This window comes from Pseudophryne corroboree, chromosome 4 (assembly GCF_028390025.1).
Source record: "Pseudophryne corroboree isolate aPseCor3 chromosome 4, aPseCor3.hap2, whole genome shotgun sequence".
Lineage (NCBI taxonomy): Eukaryota > Metazoa > Chordata > Amphibia > Anura > Myobatrachidae > Pseudophryne > Pseudophryne corroboree.
The window spans coordinates 100,683,777-100,699,684 of NC_086447.1; the positions used below are offsets into that span (position 1 = coordinate 100,683,777).

The window sequence follows — 15,908 nt, forward strand, 5'->3', positions numbered from 1 at the left end:
CTGTCACTCGCTGCCCTGCTTAGCAAAGCAGCGGTGAATAGACGCTGTGCGCATGCGCACAGCGTCTATTTAGTGGAGTCAGAGGGAGAGGGGGCATGCCAGCTGCTCACAGAGCGCTGGGCATGCCCCCTCAGTGATGAAAATGGGGCGTGGCTCGCGATCGCGGGTCCTCCCATGAAGCCACGCCCCCTTTTCTATAGACCACGCCCCTTTTCGGGAGCACGCGCGGCTTTGCCGCGCTAGTGTCCCGCTCCACAAGAACAGAAAGTTGGGAGGTATGGGGTGAACACAGTGCAGTCACAGAGTTTATGTAGCAGGTTAGTGTGTGATTGGATGGTGATGTAACAGTGATTGTAGCAGTCACAGAGTTTAGGTAGCAGGTTAGTCTGTGACTGGATAGTGATGTCACAGAGTCTATGTAGCAGGCTGGTCTCTGATTGGATGGTGATGTCACAGAGTAAGCGCATACAGTAACAGAGTCTATGTAGCAGGTTAGTGTGTGATTGGATGGTGATGTCACAAAGTAAGCACATGCAGTCACAGAGTTTATATAGCAGTTAGTCTGTGATTGGATGGTGATGTCACAAAGTAAGCACATGCAGTCACAGAGTTTATATAGCAGGTTAGTCTGTGATTGGATGGTGATGTCACAAAGTAAGCACATGCAGTCACAGAGTTTATATAGCAGGTTAGTCTGTGATTGGATGGTGATATCACAGAGTCAGTGCAGCACAGTCACAGAGTCTATTTAGTAAGTTAGTGTGTGACTGGATGGTGATGTCACAAAGTAAGCGCACTCAGTCACAGTTTATGTAGCAGGTTAGTCTGATTGGATGGTGATGTCACAGGGTCTATGTAGCAGTCTGGTCTCTGATTGGATGGTGATGTCACAGAGTAAGCGCATACAGTCACAGAGTCTATGTAGCAGGTTAGTCTGTGATTTGATGATGATGTCACAGAGTGAACGCAGCGCAGTCACACAGTGTATGTAGCAGGTTAGTCTGTGATTGGATGGTGATGTCACAAAGTAAGCGCACACAGTCACAGAGTCTATGTAGCAGGTTAGTCTGTGATTGGATGATGATGTTACAGAGTGAACGCAGCGCAGTCACACAGTGTATGTAGCAGGTTAGTCTGTGATTGGATGGTGATGTCACAAAGTAAGCGCACACAGTCACAGAGTTTATGTAGCGCTGCACTAACAGGATCGCTCCTCTGCCCTCCAGCTTTCCTGGGTCTGTCCGCCTCCTCCCTTCCTCCTCTCCGAGTCCTGCTTCTTACTCTTCATGTTGCCCGTCTGGACTCTGCACTGCGGCATGTTTGCACTGATTTAGAAATGGGAGGATGGCTGAGTTGTGGGGGGCAAGGACGCTGCGCTACAAGGATGACAATGTCCGCCTCAACTGACCTGCGGCACCACACAACTGCAGAGAGAGCGGTTTCTTGCGTCTGGGCGATTCCGGATGGGGGCTTACTGAGAGGGGGCCCGGGGGACTCAAAGACATGCCGACAGACGCTGACATACTGACACACATGCTGACATACTGACGCACACAGATGCTGACACTGACAGAGTGATGCTAACACACTGACTGACGCTGACACATAAACATGCTGACACACAGAAGTTGACAGACACTGATGCAGGTGTATGCTGACACAGATGTGGACACACACTGATGCTGACACAGACACTGACACATAAGACGTTGCCAGACACAGACTGACACTGATGCTGACACAGACCGATGCCGACTCAGACACATGCCGACACATACGCTGGCATACTGACACACAGATGCCAACACATACGCGGACATACTGAGAGACAGACGCTGACAGAAATATTGACAGACGCCAAACCAGATGGCTACAGACACTAACATACTGACATAGATGTTGACAGACACTGACATGTTGAAACACACACAGATGACAATACAGACTGACATACTGACACACAGACAGGGGAGGTGGGGTGCACAGTGTGACCTTCTTCTGGGTGGAAGAGTGGGGAGGGGGAGTACAATGTCAGCTGGGGGGGTGGGCCACGGTGTTGGCCATGCAGCCGCGGGGAGGGGGCACAGTGTGAGCCGCGTGCAGGGTGGGGGTGCGGACTTGGTGTTAGCCGAGCAGCCGCGGGGGGCCTCATTGATGGCCGCACAGACCGGGAGGGGGTCGCCGCAGTGATAGCCGCGGGGGTCACAATGTGTGAGCTGCACTGCCGCCAGGGGGTAAGCAGCTGCAGCAGCTGGGTAAAAGAGTAGGTCCCGGTGGAAGCTGCAGCTGCCAGGTGGGAGGAGAGTGGGGGAGGGACATTGTAAGCTTCACTTCACAGCAGTCTGTACTCCGGATGCCCAAACGCCGGAATGGGCGTCCAAACAGCGCAGTTTCTGGGCAAGGAATTTTGTGTTTTGAGCGCCCCCCCAAAAAACATTTGAATTGTGCCCATATGGGACACTGAAACAGGCGCAAATGATGCGCAAAAACCGGGCGGAGTTGTTAGGCGCCCAAACATAAACAATTGAATCGCCCCCACAGGGTCTATGTAGCAGATTAGTGTGATTGGATGGTGATGCATACTTGCCTACCTGACCCTCTCCATGGGGGAGAAAATACTCTGTTCCTGGACTTTCCTGGTAATGTATGATTGCCATCACCTGTGGTGAGCTAGTTAATTGATAAGAAAGGTGTTTCTTCACAGGTGATGGAAATCATACATTACCAGGAAAGTCCAAGAACAGAGCATTTTTTCCCTCATGGAGAGGGTCAGGTAGGCAAATATGTAGTGATGTCACAAAGTAAGCACATGCAGTCACAGAGTTTATGTAGCAGGTTAGACTGTGATTGGATGGTGATGTCACAGAGTCTACTTAGCAGGTTAGTCTAACTGAATGGTGATGTCACAAATAAGCACATGCAGTCACAGAGTCTATGTAGCAGGTTAGTCTGTGATTGGATGTCACAGAGGGGGTCATTCTGACCCGTTCGCACGCTGCTCTTTTTCGCAGCGGTGCGAACGGTTCGGTCCTGCGCGGCGGCCGCAATGCGCATACGCGTCGTTGCCCTGCGACGGCCGTTGCCAGGCAATGGCCAGAAGAACGAAGAAAGAAGATTGACAGCAGGAAGGCGTTCCGAGGCGGCAACTCACCGTTTTCTGAGAGTGGTGAATCCAACGCAGGCGTGCCCAGGCGTTTGGAGGGCGGATATCTAACATCAATTCTGGGACCTGCATCGCTGGATCGATCGCACAGGGTAAGTAACTGTTACCCTGGTCTAGTTCCACACACATCTTTTTTTGCATAGCAGGGCTGCACAAGCCCTCCCCCATAGACGGCGTCGAGTCGATCGCACGGGCAGTAAAAAGTTCAACTCGGAATGACCCCCCCCCCCCCCCACGAGTGAGCACAGTGCAGTCACAGAGTTTATGTAGTAGGTTAGTGTGATTGGATGGTGATGTCATTGAGAGATTGCAGCACAGTCACACAGTCTATGTAGCCGGTTAATGTGTGATTGGATGGGGATGTCACAAAGTAAGCACATGCAGTCACACAGTGTGTGTAGCAGGTTAGTCTGTGATTGGATGATGATGTCACAGAGTCTATGTAGCAGGTTAGTGTGTGATTGGATGGTGATGTCACAGAGTGAGCACATAGCAGTCACACAGTGTATGTAGCAGGTTACTTTGTGATGCACCCACTCTGTGACATCACCATCCAATCACAAAGTAACCTGCTACATACACTGTGTGACTGCTATGTGCTCACTCTGTGACATCACCATCCAATCACACACTAACCTGCTACATAGACTCTGTGACATCATCATCCAGGCACAGACTAACCTGCTATGTAGACTGTATGACTGTGATGCACCCACTCTGTGACATCACCATCCAATCACAGTCATACAGTCTACATAGCAGGTTAGTCTGTGACTGGATGGTGATGTCACAGAGTGAGTGCAGCACAGTAACAGAGTCTGTGTAGCAGGTTAGTCTGATTGGATGGTGATGTCACAGAGTCTGTGTAGCAGGTTAGTGTGTGATTGGATGGTGATGTCACAGAGTGAGTTCTTTGCAGTTACACAGTGTATGTAGCAGGTTAGTCTGTGATTGGATGGTGATGTCACAGAGTCTGTGTAGCAGGTTAGTGTGTGATTGGATGGTGATGTCACAGAGTGAGCTCTTTGCAGTTACACGGTGTATGTAGCAGGTTAGTCTGTGTTTGGTAGTGATGTCTTCCTGCTTGCTTTACTATCAAGATATAGACAAGCTTGTTTATTTTGCTGTGTGTGTCATGATGCGTCTTTGCAGAGAAAATGCGTGGGCCTCTTCTGGGACCAAACAGCACTTGTGAAGCCTCTGAAATATACAGTGTTTCACATCACCTCTCAGTAAAGCACAATAACAGCTGTCTGAAGTGATACAAAGTTGACATTTTGGGAAAGCAGCCATTTGTGATGCAATATCTTGTTTACTAACATGATTTGTTTTTAAAGAATCATTATATTCTTCCAGCACACAGGGAGGGAGTGTGGCCCTCCACACAGTTACACATTCCAGCAGGCTACCAAAGTTTTAGAACGCCCTAATAGCTAATCTGTGGCAGGGCATCCTGGGATGTGTATTTTCACAGCAGCTAGTGTCGCATGCTGAATACCTCTGACGTAGTGGTAAGCATTGTTGCCTCACGCTGATGCTGTAAGTTCAATTCCCGATCATGATCTAACTGTGTGGAGTTTGTATGTTCTCACAGAGTTTGGGTGGTTTTTCCCAAGGTTCTCCGATTTCCTCTGACAATCAAAAAAAGATACTGCCTGACCAGTTGACTACTAACCAAAAAAAAGAAGAAAAAAAGAAACAAATTTCTGTGTGTATGTACATGAGATAGGGAATATAGGAGCTCATTCAGAACTGGATGCAGATCAATGCATACGCAGCCAGATCTGCGTCCATCTCCTCACATGCTGGGGGCTGCCCAGCACAGGGCAAGGCTGCCCAGCATGTGTGAAGCCGCCTTCCGATGCAATTAGATTGCGGACACATTGAATCTAAGGTTGACCCCAGGCAGCGCAGCCCTACTGCGGTGTAAGGCGGTCGGACGCCTTTTTTTTTTTATTGGAGCAGCTGCGTTTGATGTCATGCAGCCGCCCCATCAACGGAGCCAGCCCGCCTTCCCCCCCAATGCCGCATTGCTGCCCCACAAATGCACGCTGCTGTCAATCGCATTACAGTCGCATCCATCGAGGATGCAACCGCAATATGTTGTGTACCCGAGCAGTTTGTCTCCATCGGCAAACTGCACCGCGGGCCGCATTAGCGGGCGACTCAGAATCAGCCTCATAGATTGTAAACTCCACTGAAACTGACTGATGTGTATGCCTTGCAGAGCCGCGGTGTGTACTTCCACCCCCTTCCCTCCAGTACGACAGTCCGAGAAAAACAGTATGATTGAAACGCTGTAAAGATCTGTGGAATATGTGGCCTCTGTATACTGTAAATAACTGTTAATAAATAAATTGTTGGGGTACATTCAGGGTACTACTTTAGCTGGAAAAGACACCGAGCACTAAAAGCTGTAACAATGGTGGTCATTCCGAGTTGTTCACTCACTAGTAGTTTTTAGCAGACGTGCAAACGCTATGCCGCCGCCCACTGGGAGTGTATTTTAGCTTAGCAGAAGTGCGAACGAAAGGATCGCAGAGCGGCTACAAAGTTTTTTTTTGTGCAGTTTCTGAGTAGCTCAAAACCTACTCAGCGCTTGCAATCACTTCAGACTGTTCAGTTCCTGTTTTGACGTCACAAAAACGCCCTGCGTTCGCCCAGCCACGCCTGCGTTTTTCCTGGTACGCCTGCGTTTTTACGAACACTCCCTGAAAACATTCAGTTGACACCCAGAAACGCCCTCTTCCTGTCAATCACTCTGCGGCCAGCAGTGCGACTGAAAAGCTTCGCTAGACCCTGTGTGTAACAACGGACGTTGTAATAGTACGTCGCGCGTGCACATTGCGCGCATACGCATGCGCAGAAGTGCCGTTTTATTGCTTCATCGCTGCACAGCGAACAAATGCAGCTAACGATCAACTCGGAATGACCCCCAATATTTGTCTATGTCTAATACTGCCCTGGTCTTCAGCCATCAGTATAGGGCACATGATACATACAGCTGGTTAAAAGTCATAGAAGTGCTGACTCAGCCACCATTTATCAGTAATGCAACAGATTACATTTCCCTGAAGCAAGGTGGGGGATGCGTAACAGAGGCTAAAATAAGTGGACATGCTTTTTTACCCACTTTTATCAGTTGGGCTGTAAAGAAGCTGCTTTATCTCATCTACCTTGGATTATAAAGAAACTGGGAGAAAATCAGTATTTATTACTAAATTTGGACTTTGTCCCAAACAAGTCTGTTGGCTTCAACCTTTGGTCGCTGTCATAAATATATGCACTGCGTGGCAGAGATTGTTCTTAGCAGTGAAGAACAAAATAACATCTTACTTATTAGTCATGCAAAATGCTCAGTAACCTGAGACTAAAAGCAGGACGTTTCCTGGGGATGTAGTGGGAAGATGACAAAGGAAAAATCTCCCTTTAGTTTCAAAACAATTCTGAGGAATGTCCTACAACAGGTGTATGTGGAATGAGAAACCCCAGCGAGCCGGGTCAGCCGGAGGCCAGCCGTTCATGTTGGGACTTGTAGTACCACAGCAGCTAGCGGTACACTGATTTGTCCACCCTTGTCCTCCGAAAGCTGCAGGTTACCTGTGTGGGATCAAGTATAGTACATAAATTAATTTAATATTTTTATTGTGTTTTTTTTTTAATTAATTGAAAACTTATCGTTGTCAAGACACAATAAAATAAGCTTAAACTGGCAAGTGTTTATTTGTGTACAGATGTGAGGTTTTGCGATATATGGGGCTAGACACACTGAATGATACAATGAATAACGAAATGAACCATCGTTCCATACTTCATTACTAGGCATGGCGCCGCAAACGACATTGTCAGATTGAGCAGCATATATGGCCAATCTTACAATGCGACCAACGGCGCATATAAGGGCTTATTCAGGTTTGTTAGCAAACCAAAAAAGTTAACAATTGGGCAAAACCATGCTGCACTGCTGGTGGGGCAGATGTAATGTGCAGAGAGAGTTAGATTTAGGTGTGGTGTGTTCAAACTGAAATCTAAATTGCAGTGTAAAAATTAAGCAGCAGTTTACCATGCACAGAAACAATATAACTCACCCAAATCTAATCTCTCTGCACATGTTACATCTGCCCCACCTGCAGTTCTACATGGTTTTGCCCAATTGCTAATTTTTTTGGTTTGCTAACAAACCTGAATAGCCCCCATAGTGTGTACACACTGGATGATTCAAAGATTTGTCATTCCAATCCGTCAGAAATCGGCAAATCTTTCAAGATATCGTCTGGTGTGTACCCAGCTTAACCCTAACCCCCCCACCCCTGCAGCATAACACTAATCTCCCGCACCCCATAGCCATCCCTAACCTTTCCCACACTGCAGCCTAGCCTGACCACCCCCTGCAGCTTAACCCCACCCCCCCTCGCAGGCCAACCCTAAACCCCCCTTCCTGCAGCCTAACCTTACCCACCCTCGCAGCTTAACCCTAAACACCCCTTCCTTAAGCCTAACCCTAAATCCCCCTTCCTGCAGCATAAACCTAACCTCCCCCACCCTCACAGCCTAACCCTAACCTCCCTCTAGTACCTAACCACAACCCGAGTACTTACCTCCGGGATGTGTCGGGATTCTGTTTGGATCCCGCAGACAGTTTTTTGACTGCATCCCATATACGTAAATGTTAATAAATGTAAATAATAATAGATTTCCTCGGTATATAAGAATGGGTCCTGACATACTATTTAGAAACCACTGGAGTAACGTGTTGCTCGCAAACGTATTTATCTAATTTGTGTGTTTCTTTTGCATCAAAACATAAAAAGATCATTCAGAAACTAGCTTGTTTGTCCAAGTACTGTAAAGACCAATTTGGGGATCTGTCCCCACTATCTTCACTACCCTTTACCCCTCGTTACCTACGCTGGAATCCCAACACTATCCGGAATGCCGAGAGGTAAGCCATGGAGGAGGGGGGAATAAGGGATAGGCACAGTAGCGGATCTTGCTAAGGGCACACAGGACTTTTGCCCGGGACGCCGTCTTCCGGAGGGCGCTGCCGCCATCCGGAGGGCGCCGCCGCCATGACAAGATCCACTACTGGTGGTGCCCTCTGGTGCTGGCTGTGGAACGGCACATAGACACTAGGGGTCATCATTGACCTCTAGTGTCTATGCGGTGCTATGAGAGAGATGTCATGACGTCTCTCCCATAGATCAGAGGAGCGGCGCCGGTGGCCGGAGACGGAGACAGAGGGCAGCAGCGGTCGGGAATCAGGAGCGGGGATGGTGAGTATTAATTTAAAAAATTTTTTTACATTTATTCATGTTTTTGTAAGCGGCAAGACTAGGGGGCACAACTGTACTGGGGGCAATACCACTGACTGGGGGCACAAACGGGGCACAACTCTACAGGGGGCATAACTTTATGAAGCCACACCCCTATTTTCACCCGGGGCGCCACAAGGGCTAGAACCGGCCCTGGATAGGCACCCCCTTCCCCGGAAGGGTTAGGGTTGTGGGGAGGAGGGTTAGGTTTAGGCACCACTTTCGTGGGTTAGGGTTAGCCTGCGGGACGGGGGAGAGGGTTAGGTTTAGGCTGCGGGGAGGGAGGGTTAGGGGGCCAGTGGGGGAAGGTAAGTATACTTATTGCATCCCGACCACCGGCAAATATATGCAGTATATATATATATATATATATATATATATATATATATATATATACACACACACACACACACATACATATTATTATGACAATTTTATTTTTCCCAGTTGAACTGATGCACAAAGGTCACATTACAGTAACCCATGATAGAGTTTTGCAAGCGACAGCTAAAGGTGTCAGAGATTTGAGTGTACCATTTCCAAGCAGTTGGTAATATACCTTTGTTACTTCTTCATTAAATATCTTCTCTTACATCTCTTCATTTTGAGGTTGCTTACTGTGTTACTCTAATTATAATGTTCATTATTCTTACACGCTCAGTGTTTTGTTTGTTCTCCATAAGGAGATGAGAGTGACCTGCAAGTGAGGTTAAAGCCTCCAATACAGGTATTGTATTGGCAGATGGCAAAGGATTATTGACTGACAATACGGCATAGACCTCAGAAGTGACATTAGCATACCTCTCAACATGACCCTCTCCAGGAGAGACAGAATGCTCTGCTCCTGCACTTCCCTCTTAATTTATGATTGCCATCACCTGTGCTGAAACACCTTTCTCATCCATTGACCTGTTCAACACAGGTGCAGATAATCATACTTTAAGAGGTCAGTCCAGAAGCAGAGCATTGTGTCCCTCCTGGAGAGGGTCATGTTGGGAGGTATGCATTAGTGAACTTCCTGCGACAGTGCCTACTCACACGCAATAATTATCTGTTGCCTTTATCATTCCATCGCTGTTCTGTTCAGTGACCTTCTGTACCTGAGATACGGTAGCCGGTGATTAAGCAGGGAATCTTGCCTCCCTATATAAGGTCATCATCTAATCATTGGGTTTCAGAGTGTCTGTTTTGTTGCTAGAGTTACTTACTGTACAAAGGGATGATGCTTTCCGAGACCTAACACAGTTTGCATAGTGTACAACACGTACGTTTGCTCTGAATGCCATGAAAACTGCCTGCAGACATACTGTGTGTGGTCATCTGATGCATCACCTACGTTTACACTTGAGAGGGGGCTACAGGTGGAATATTAATCCTACAAAATAACATTAGTAACTAAAATAATTTTAGAACCCACTATGATGATGTAGAAATGAATGCATTTATAACACTACAAATTACATTGTATCCCGGTTTAATTTATTTAATGTCATGTAAAATACAAACTGCACAGTTGCACAGTGCTGTCTACATGGGATCAGTATGAGTGGCAGATGGACAGGATGCCCGGGGTCGTATACCAAAAGCAGCATCCCATCCATCAAAATCCCGACAGCCCCCTAGGAAGCCCCCTAACCCTCACCTTTCCCCTACCCTAACCCTCCCTTGTGGGTGCCTAACCCTCCCTTCCCCGCTGCCTAAACCTAACCCTCCTGCTTGGTGCCTAACCCTAACCTCCCCTTGTATGTGCCTAACCCTAACCCTCCCTTCCCCGCTGCCTAATCTTAACCTTTCCAGCTCTGCAGCCCAACCCTAACCCCCCTTCTGCAGCCTAAACCTAACTTCTCCACACCCCCACCGTGGCAGCTGTACGTCCCGCTCTCAGGACGATCGAAATGCCGGCTGTCGTTATTTTGATGCCGGCATCCCATTCGGTGTCGGTATAGTGGCGACGGGTTTCTGTTCTCCCTCCAGATCCCGGTGTCAGTATACTGACCACCAGGATCCCGTTCGTTGGGTAGCTACAGTGCATCCAGAAAGTATTCACAGCGCTTCACTATTTCCACATTTTTTTATGTTACAGCCTTATTCCAAAATGGAATAAATTAATTTTTCCCCTCAAAATTCTACACACAGTGGGGGTCTTTCCGAATTGATCGCTAGCTGCCGTTGTTCGCAGCGCAGCGATCAGGCTAAAAATCGGCACTTCTGCGCATGCGTATGCAGCTCAATGCGCACGCGTGACGTACTTTCACAAAAGCCGATGCAGTTTGACACAAGGTCTAGCGCCGCTTTTCAATCGCACTGCTGGCCGCAGAGTGATTGACAGGAAGCGGGTGTTTCTGGGTGGTAACTGACCGTTTTCGGGGAGTGTGTGTAAAAACGTAGGCGTGTCAGATACAAACGCGGGCGTGCCTGGGGAAACGCAGGCGTGGCTGGCCGAACGTAGGGCATGTTCGCGACGTCAAAACAGGAACTAAACCGTCTGAAGTGATCGCAAGCTAGGAGTAAGTCTCGAGCTGGTCAGAAACTGCATAATCTTTTTTTGTAGCAGAGCTGCGATCCTTTCGTTCGCACTTCTGCTAAGCTAAGATACACTCCCAGAGGGCGGCGACTTAGCGTTTGCACGGCTGCTAAAAGCAGCTAGCGAGCGAACAACTCGGAATGAGGGCCTTTACTCGATAATGACAACGTGAAACGTTTTTTGAGATTTTTACAAATTTATAAAAAATAAAAAAATAAGAAATCAAATGTACATAAGTATTCACAGCCTTTGCTCAATACTTTGTTGATGCACCTTTGGAAGCAATTACAGCCTCAAGTCTTTTTGAATATGATGCCACAAGCTTGGCACACCTATCTTTGGGCAGTTTCGCCCATTTCTCTTTGCAGCACCTCTCAAGCTCTATCAGGTGGAATGGGAAGCGTCGGTGCACAGCCATTTTCAGATCTCTCCAAAGATGTTCAATTGGATTCAAGTCTGGCCTCTGGCTGGGCCACTCAAGGACATTCACAGAGTTGTCCTGAAGCCACTCCTTTGATATCTTGGCTGTGTACTTAGGGTCTTTGTCCTGCTGAAAGATGAACCGTCGCCCCAGTCTGAGGTCAAGTGCACTCTGGAGAAGGTTTTCATCCAGGAAGTCTTTGTACTTTGCTGCATTCATCTTTCCCTCTATCCTGACTAGTCTCCCAGTTCCTGTCGCTGAAAAACATCCCAACAGCATGATGAATGCCACCACCATGCTTCACTGTAGGGATGGTATTGGCCTGGTGATGAGCGGTGCCTGGTTTCCTCCAAACATGACGCCTGACATTAACACCAAAAAGTAAAATCTTTGTCTCATCAGACCAGATAATTTTGTTTCTCATGGTCTGAGTGTCCTTCAAGTGCATTTTGGCAAACTCCAGGCGGGCTGCCATGTGCTTTTTACTAAGGAGTGGCTTCCGTCTGGCCACTCTACCATACAGGCCTGAGTGGTGTATTGCTGCAGAGATGGTTGTCCTTCTGGAAGGTTCTCCTCTCTCCACAGGGGAATGCTGTAGTTCTGACAGAGGGACCATCGGGTTCTTGGTCACCTCCCTGACTAGGGCCCTTCTCCCCCATTCGCTCAGTTTAGGCAGCCAGCCAGCTCTGAAAGATCCGGACCTCTTCCATTTATGGATAATGGAGGCCACTGTGCTCATTGGAACCTTCCAAGTAGCAGATATTTTTCTGTACCTTTCCCCAGATTTGTGTCTGGAGACAATCTTGTCTCGGAGGTCTACAGACAATTCCTTTGACTACATGCTTGGTAGTGTGGGACCTTATATAGACAGGTGTGTGCCTTTCCAAATCATGTCCAATCAACTGAATTTATGACAGTTGGACTCCAATTAAGCTCTAGGAACGTCTCAAGGATGATCAGTGGAAACAGGATGCACCTGAGCTCAATTTTGAGCTTCATGGCAAAGGCTGTGAATACTTACTGTATGTACATGTGATTTCTTAGTTTTTTATTTTTAATAAATTAGCAAAAATCTCAAAAAAACTTTTTTAACGTTGTCATTATGGGGTATTGTGTGTAGAATTTTGTGGGGAAAAAATTAATTTATTCCATTTTGGAATAAGGCTGTAACATAACAAAATGTGGAAAAAGTGAAGCGCTGTGATTATACTTTCCAGATGCACTGTAACTGCTTTCCGTCTACATAAGTCGTAACATTTTCATTATGAGCTAACAGTTTAAAATTTGCTGCACATACTATATACATTTCCTAAAAGAATATACGATTTTGGCACGAACTGTTGACAGCCATAATGTCAACATTCCCCATGTAGACAGTGATGAAATGCCAACATGTTAGAATGTCGCCATTTTGTCCTGGTGGCCAAGAGGTGACTTGCCTGCCCCTGGAGGCTGCAGCAGCTCCGGGTCCTGGCGGTCACTTCCGCGTCAGACCGGCAGTCTTCCAGTGTTGCAGTAAATATCTTTCCCCTATCCCTAATCTCTACATCTAACCCTCCTTATAGTGCCTATGTATACATTTGCCGATGCAGGGTCCCTTTGACTGCCGAATTGGCTGGCTACACATTGGCCCTCATTCCGAGTTGATCGCTCGCTAGCTACTTTTTGCAGTAACGTATAGTCGCCGCCCACGGGGGAGTGTATTTTCGCTTTGCAAGTGTGCGATCGCATGTGCAGCCGAGCGGGACAAAAAAGTTTTTTGCAGTTTCTGAGTAGGTCAGAACTTACTCAGCACTTGCGATCATTTCAGCCTGTCCGGTCCCGGAATTGACATCAGACACCCGCCCTGCAAACGCCTGGACACGCCTGCGTTTTCCCTACTACTCCCAGAAAATGGTCAGTTGACACCCATAAACGCCCTCTTTCTGTCAATCTCCTTGCGAACGGCTGTGCGAATGGAATCGTCGCTAGAAGCATTGCACAGCAACAATGCTGTTTGTACCCGTACGACGCGCATTGCGGCGCATGCGCAGTAGTAACCTGATCGCTGCGCTGCAAAAATCGGCGATCAACTCGGAATGAGGCCCATTGTTTTGATGTGGAGCCGACCTTTCATTGCGGGACAGTACTCAAAATCAGGACTGCTCAAGCATGGTTGAAAGATACAATTGATATAGTGTAAAAATGTATAACAAGTATAATGCTGTTTTTTTCTATTTTAAATACACAGGAGAAAAAAGAAAGCACATACAAATATCAAAAACAACAAGTGACAAACTCTGGTGTGCAATCAAAGAATACTTTTTACTCCGCCTTACAACTTGTGATAATGTATCTTGAATCACTGTTTTAATTACTCTGTCAGCAGTGCACATATCTTATAACGAAGCAAGTCATGGCACCTGTTAGACTTGTTAGTTTAGATGAGGTACAGACAAAGATTTTTGCTATCTGACCAGTTTGAAAACAGCCTGATAGAGCCAGTTTTATGTGCTGTGTGATAATGGGCAGCAGAAACTGGAACAAACATACTGTAGGACAGTACTTGAATGAACTCATAATGCCAAAAAAGTAAAAAATTAAAAATAATAAATTTACATGCCTAGTTACCCCAAATGTACTACCTTATTTTAGTTGCAGCATTTTAGTGTTTGTTTTCAAATTACCAAAAATTTGAAAATAGAGGCAGCCATTATGTTTGACTACAGACCTCAGTGGATGGTTAACTGTAACATTATTTAGATACACTTGATGCGCACAAAGCAGGAACATAAGCTCCGTGCACATCCTAAGTGATGGGCCACACATAGCGGCCAAGCGGGTCCCGCTGAACGGGAGGGGGGGGGGGGGTTTGTGTGCACACAGATCCTGTTCTGCGGGATCCTGTAGAACAGGATCCGGCCAGTGACACACAAGATTTCAGCCGCACTGTGTGAACACATACATTGAAAGCATGCCATTGGGGCAGGGCCGGTTCTAGCCCTTATGGCGCCCCAGGCGAAAATAGGGGCGTGACTTCATAAAGGGCTGTGGTCAGTTATGCCCCCTGTAGAGTTGTGCCCCCAGTAGAGTTGTGCCCCTAGTAGAGTTGTGCCGCTTACAGAAATAATAAAAATAAATTAATACTCACCATCCTTGCTCCTGATTCCCGACCGCTGCTGCCCTCAGTCTCCAGCCGCCGGCGCCGCTTTTCTGATCTATGGGAGAGACGTCATAACGTCTCTCCCATAGCACCGCTTAGACACTAGAGGTCAATCATGATCCCTAGTGTCTATGTGCCGCTCCCACAATGCCAAGGGGTGCGCGATGACTTCATCGCGCACCGCGCTGCACTGCATCTACCAAGGACCGGGGGGCACCAGTAGCGGATCTTGCTACGGTGGTGGCGCCCTCCAAAGGCGGCACCCTGGGCAAAAATCTTGCGTGCCGTAGCAAGATCCGCTACTGCATTGTGGAACAAACCAAGACATCGTTTTGGCCCTGCTGGACACCAATGCTGCTACCTCTTTTTATGCTCCAATATTACAGCTTAGTAAAGTACATAATGCAAAAAAGGTTGTTTTAGGTCTATAACATTGAAAACGGGGTGATTCAGAACTGATCGCTGGGCTGCTAAATTTGTTGTGCTGTGTTGAGATGGTCGCCGCCCAAGGGGAGTGTATATTCGCCGTGCAAGTGTGCGATCGCATGTGTACGCCGAGCTGCAAAAAATCGCTCAGTCAGCGGTCAGCTGCAAATCCGTTCGCACCTCACTCACCATCGAATGATTTTTCCACTGTGTGCAGTGTCTGCGTAGCCCAGGACTTACTCCTACAGTGCGATGAGAACAGGCTGATCGGAGCCGGAGCTGACGTCACACACCCTCCCTGAAAACGCTTGGGAACGCCTGCGTTTTCCCTGACACTACCAGAAAATAGTCAGTTACCACCCACAAGTGGCCTCTTCCTGTCAATCAGCATGCGAATGGCTGTGCGATTGAAATGTTTGCACCAGCCTGTCGCTGTCTGGCGATGCCTGTTGTTGTTTGCCAACGTGCGTGCGCATTGCGGTGTTATACGCTTGCGCAGTCTATCGATGGTCGCCGAAAACGCACAGCAGCGATCAGGTCTGAATCAGGCCCACAGTTACAAACTATGTAACTAAAATACTTTATCCAGAATTAACCTGACATTCCACTGCATTCTGTTAAAAGAAAAAGAAAAGATTTACCTCCACACTATGGACAGATGAAGTCCCTCTCAGATCTTTTGTACAGTATCCAGTGGAATAACACATTTCTAAAAGCTGCAATAATTTCAGGTGCTGTGATATCCACATGTTGATGTGGGGGATAGGGTACCCAAGCCTGGGCTCATCTGAGAGCTTGGAAGGGGCCCAGGCCAGCCATGGCATGGAGGAGGTGGAATGCCCCGTTCTAGGGGGGTCATTCCGAGTTGATCGCTAGCTGCATTTGTTCGCAGCGCAACGATCAGGCTAAAAAATGGCAGT

General features: G+C 47.6%; 1 long non-coding RNA gene across 2 annotated transcripts in view; it reads left to right on the plus strand.

Moving 5' to 3' along the window:
* Window positions 1-14,240, plus strand: part of LOC134911140 (uncharacterized) — an 86,942-nt gene extending 72,702 nt beyond the window's left edge. For both annotated transcript variants that reach the window (XR_010176347.1, XR_010176346.1), the window contains one exon: window positions 13,651-14,240. This is a non-coding gene — a long non-coding RNA (uncharacterized LOC134911140). The remainder of the gene's footprint in view (window positions 1-13,650) is intronic.
* The last annotated feature ends 1,668 nt before the right edge of the window (window positions 14,241-15,908 follow it).